The sequence below is a fragment of the Macrotis lagotis genome, chromosome 1 (assembly GCF_037893015.1).
Source record: "Macrotis lagotis isolate mMagLag1 chromosome 1, bilby.v1.9.chrom.fasta, whole genome shotgun sequence".
NCBI classification, from domain to species: Eukaryota; Metazoa; Chordata; class Mammalia; order Peramelemorphia; family Peramelidae; genus Macrotis; species Macrotis lagotis.
Genome location: NC_133658.1, coordinates 906,420,152 through 906,426,151, shown reverse-complemented (window position 1 = coordinate 906,426,151; position 6,000 = coordinate 906,420,152).

Sequence of the window (6,000 nt, the reverse complement as noted above, 5' to 3'; positions counted from 1 at the left end):
TTATTGTTTAATGCACATTGTGAAAATTATATTCAAATTCTTTGTCAATTTCTCCTCCACCATCAGAGCCCAGAGAAATAAGAAATGAATTTTTATCCTCAATTACAAGAAGAGAAAGATGATGCAGAGTTCCAAGACTTCTGGCTATCCTGAATACAGAAGCCACGTGAGTAGAGATGAAACAGAATGTCTTTGTTTCTAACTAGATAAAACATGCAAAAGATAGCATCCTATATAGGTGCATTCTGGTAAATGTTTAACAACTAAGTGCCCAAAAAATAAACATCATACATGACCACGAAGTTTAACTGTATTATTTAGATTTTCTCTATCATTTTTAAATTATATTTTTTTAAAATTATTTTATTTAAGGCAATGGTGTTAAAGTGACTTGCCCAAGGTCACATAGCTAGTTATCTGAGGCCAGATTTAAACTCAGGTCCTCCTGCCTTCAGGGCTGGTGCTCTCTCTACTGCTTTACCTAACTGCCCCCTCTTGATCCCTTTTTTAAAGCGAAACAGTCAACAGAATAATAAATCAATGTGAACTGAAGTGTTGGCTGACTGCTGATACAAATACACTTACATGGAATTACCAGTTTGCATATGCCGGGATAAATTGAATCCAGTAGACCCTGAACCCAAGGAGCAGATTACTGGGTCTCCTGCCCCATTAAGAACTCTTACCTCTGCTATCTGATAAGGAATACTCACCACCTTTTGGATGCTTCCTGATAAATGATGCTCAGTCCTTTAACAAGGTCCACCTGTCTGAAATCAACAAACTTTGCTGGGGGGATGGAACTTCTTGTCATTTCGAATGGATTTTTTGTTTGACTAAAAGCAGCATTTCTGTAATAAATCATCTATTGTTGTTCTTCAGTCATTTCTTCAGTCTCATCTGATTCTTCATGATGTCAGCATCTTGACAGAGATGCTGGTGTGGTTTGCCTTTCCTTCTCCACTTATTTTACAGATGAGAAAACTGATACAAACAGAGTTAACAGTGATTTGTGCAGGATCATATGGTTAGAAGTATCTTGGGTCAGATTTAAACTCAGAAAGGACACCAGACCCAGCGCTCTGTCCATTAGGCCACATTTGTGCCCCAAATCATCTCTATTTTGCTGTTGATAAAAAAATGTATAAAAGAATTTTAAGATTATATACAGGCTTACTTTAAAAAAATTTGTTTTATGAAAGGTTCCTGTTTGTTTATTTTAAGGTCATTTTTTTAATGAGAGAGAATCAGGGTTCTAGAAAATTATAAATATGTCTTATTCTATTCCAAAGTTCATGTGCCAGTGAGAAGGCTCAAGTGACAGCTAAGGAAAAAATGGAGCATTAATGTAGGGATTTATAAATTTAGGAATAAATAGTAAAACCACAACAACCGTATCCTTTTCTTAAGGGACTCTAACCAATTTAAATCAATTGAGAGCACATGGAAGTCACTTTGACCAGCTAGCACATATCGACATTCTTGAAAAGACAAGTAGATTCAGGAGCATCAATCTATTTGGATCTCCCTTTGTCTCATTTTTTTTTAGGATTCAAATAAAGCATTTCCCCTTTTGTCAAAAAGGTATGATTTTAAATTTTTATTTTGACAATATTTTTACTTAATTAAGATTATGATGTGTCTCTAAATACACTGAATTTTTACATTTGTTAAAATGTCCATGATCTACATCTGTCTATAACTTATATTTTATCTAACCCAGTTCTCAATACTCTTTCCCTTTCAAATTTATTTCATATTTATTTCTATAGCTTATTTCAAATTGACTTATATACCTCACGTGTCTTCTTATTTGAATAAAAGCTCCTTGAGGGGAAAACTTGTTTCATTTTTAGTTTATCTCCAACACTAGATTCAATCGTTTACAATAGCAACTTTTAAATATCTTATTAAATTGAATTCCTTTTCAAAGATATTATCTCACTTTAATCAAAAAGAGCCTCTGATAAGTTTTATAAATCCAAAAATTTGTTCATGCTTTCTTATCCTCTTTCTATATTTTTTGATATATCCCTACCCCCCCACGCCCCCAACATCTCATGAGAGATCATGTTTCTCTTCAGGTCTTTGGAGATCTTTTAAAAAAAAAAACTTCTGGCATTCTAGAAACATAAATTACTATATTTTTGACTGAAAAAATACTCAGTGGCCATATTGTCAAATCCACATATGAACAATATTCTCCATTATAATATAACTGAGAGTTGTTCATCCAAATTCTATTCAAAGATCTCCAATGAGGGAATCACATCAGTACATCTGCCCATCTGCCATATGTCCATCTGGCTCCATGGCTAAACCATTCCTCTTTAGGAAAGTGATTTTTAGGAAAGTTTCCTTCTCTGAAGTAAAAATTTGCACCTTCTAGATTTATGATCTTTTCTTCACTTATTGAACTTTGGAATTTGTCCTGTGTTATGGTGCCTTTCCACTGTCCATTATATTTCAAATTACCTTGAGTGTGACTCAAAATCTCATTTGCTGGCACTTTCAGGACCCAAGGCTTTAGTTCATCTAATACAGGTGACTTGAATTCACCAATGGCAACCATTTTCGTTGATTTTTCTAATCTCTAGTCTGGAACATCACCTCTCAAGGATGATTTTTGTTCATTTCCTGCCAGTCCTAATTTCTCTTTACTTGGAAGAGGAAACAGAAAATTGATGATGATGCCAAAACCGTTCTGTTTTATGTCTAATGCTAACTAGGATTTTTATAGAACTTACTATTCTCCAGATACTGAACTAAGTATATTGCAAATAGTAACTCATTTGACCTTAACAAAACCTAAGGATTGATGCTGTCATGATTATCTTTATGTTACAGTTGAGGAAACTGAGACAGAGTTTACGTGACTTGTTCCAAGTCACACAACTAGCAACTGACTTCCAAAATTCTATCATCTGCACCCCTAGCGTCTCCAAGTTTTACTGTCAGTTCTCATCCATCCCAAACAACAGTTAAATCTCTTCCTCGAGGATCCCTTTACCACAGTTATAGTTTCCCAAAACAAGCACACCAAATACCAAATTAAACAAATCTTTCCTGTAGCCAGCTTTTGTTGTCACATTCTGAAAATTCTATCCACTGGCCTTGAATGATGGTGCTGACTTTTCTATTCTACTGCCTGCTCTTGATTTCATGTCCTGTTTCTAGGTGAAAGTCCTTCTCTGTTTGGAGGAATATCCCCTAGCCCTGAAAACCCAAAGAATGAAGATACTTTCCTTGAATATATTCATCTTTTCTTGAGTCTGAGATAAATTTTAAGTTTGATGATTGACAACTAACCTTCCTGTAGCACTTTAGGGAAGAGAGGTGTCACAGTGGATAGATAGAGTGCTGGATCTGGTATTAGAAAGACTCACTATCCTGTGTTCAAATCTGATCTCAGACACTTACTGACTTACCCTGGGCAAGTTATAACTATTTTGCCTCAGTTTCCTCATCGGTGATCTTTGTCCTTTGTCTTTGAATAAGACTATGAAATCAGGGAGGTGATGTCATGATAAGCATGTGATTTGAATTTGAGTGAGGAGCTGCTTCCTAGCCTCCAGTTTCACTGTCTCCTCCAGAATCAACTGGGTCCAAGGGCCAGATATGAATCAGGATGATTGGAGATGGCCATGGATACAAGGTAAATCAAAGTTAAGTGACTTTCCCAGGATCACATTGCTAATAGTGTCAAGTGTCTGAGGTTGGAACTGAACTCTCTTTGCCTTGAATACTGCCCCTTTTCACCCCTTATATTTGAAATCCCTCAGTTCCTTCAGGACTCATCTGAAATTTTGCTCTCATATTGCCCTTGCAAAAGGATTGTGAAATTAAACTTAAATGACCTATAATTACAGTTGTCTGGACTTCTCCATTTAATCACTCAATCACAAATGGGAGCTAAATATGAATGGGACCCAGGTGACCTTACTTAAATAATCATTCACAAAAAGGAATTTCAATTGAGTGTAATAGGAAGAATGATATAATTAGCTGAGGGGGGAAAACTGTTCCTGATGTATGGGTTTATATAAAAGAGCAAGCCAGTTTGGAAAACTCATTCCTTTAGCAACATAGAAGCAAGAATGGTTCTAGAGAATCTCCTGAGAGAGACCTATATTGATGAGGATTAGAAGAGTCTCTACCTCCCTCTCCCTAACAGAGGAGAATGACTTTTGTGAGCTTTGGTGGTTCTAGTGACTCAAATCTCTCTGACAGCCAAGCAGAATGCTTAGGACCGGACTAGTGACAGCATCAGAAACCAAGAAAACGTTGATATTTTAGGGAAACACTCCCTGGAAGGTCAAAGACAGTCCAACTTTTACTAAGGAGAAACACCTTGAAGATTCCAGAAAACTGAATTTGGGAGGATCTATAAGTTATTCCCCTTTCTATAGATGCACTCCAAACTTGAGCTCACTTATCCTTGGACTACAGGTTGTATACTTGTGGAGAAAGTATCCCAGACTTCTATGTGTTTTGGACCACACTGTATCACCTAAAAAGGTAATTACTTCTAAGCAAATAACTTATATTTGTTGATAACCATAGGAGAGGCACTACATTAAAGTCAAATAACCACTAGCTCCAGAAAAATTTGGCTTCCTTCTCCTTTTTGAGGAACCTGAGGGGAGGAAAGAGCAACTGACTTCTGGAGATCCCATCTGCCGCTACTGTGTAAGTGAGTCTACACTATACAGACCTTTGATTCAGATTATACACAGCTTTACGCAACAAATACAGCAGTCTGGGGTTTTAATCCTAGAGGACTAAAGGAGGCATTTTTGGCCAAGAAAATAATCAAAGCAGTGCTTTAGAAATAGCATTTGACTATGTGGAGGACAGATTGGACAAGAAAGAGACCCAAGTTCAGAAAACCAATCGAGATTATTGAAAAAATTATTGGAACTATGCAGTTGAGAACCAAAAGAATGTACACATTATGATGGAGGTTCTGAGAGATTAGAAACCAAGAAGCAGGGAAGCGATACTGTTAAAAATTTGTAATTCCTGAAAATTAAATTGGTTGGGGAAGATGGTGAAAGGGGAGTGAACTCTAACTTGGTGTTTAAGAACTTGGGTGACAGGACGTTTAGTCTGTCTTGGCAATGGTAATTCATCTTTGTTATTGTAGACAAGCTACCAGAAGTCTCCATGCATATGGTGCTCCCCTTCCTGCCAACCTTTTCTTTAATATATTTATTTTCTTCCCTATGCCTGTGTATATTTCTGTTAGAAAATTTCCTTCCACCCTCCTCCCTTCAGGGGCAAACGGTCAGGTTAGTATTGTACTTACATATTTTGATAAACATGTTCATAATTTAGTAATATTCAGTGTGCAGCTTTAGGATTAAGAGAGATGCAAAAGAGAATTTTTGTAAGTGTTCATTATGGTTTTTTGTGTGTTTTTGTTTTTCTTCCTCTGGGTGGGGATCATATAGTCCATAGGCAGTCAAATACAGTTATGCTAGCTCTCTGGACTGCTGAGAGTAGCTGCTTCCATCAAGGCTGTTCATCTAATAAAGTCTGGGTGATGCTTACTTTATTCTCTGGGATCTACTCCCTTTGCTCAACATCCGATCCTGTAGGTCATTCTATGCTTCTCCAGATTCTGATCCTTCATGGTTTCTTATGGAACAATAGTATTTCATAGTATTTGTGTACTGTTACTTGTTTAGCCATTCCCCACCTGATGGGCATCCCCTCAAATTCCGATTCTTTGCTACTACAAAAAGAGCTGCTAGGAATATTTTGGAATATGTAGGACTTTTCCCATTTTTTAAAAATCACTTTTCCTTGATATAAACCTAGAATTGGAATTGCTGGGTCAAAGGGTTAGAGCAGCTTATTGCCCTTTGGAGATAGTTCTATATTCTCCAGAAAGATTAGAGCTGTTCATAACTCCAGCAGCAATGCATCAATGTCCCAATCCTTCCCTAGCCTCTGCAACATTGATCACTTTGCCCTTTTTTCCATCTTTGGCAACCT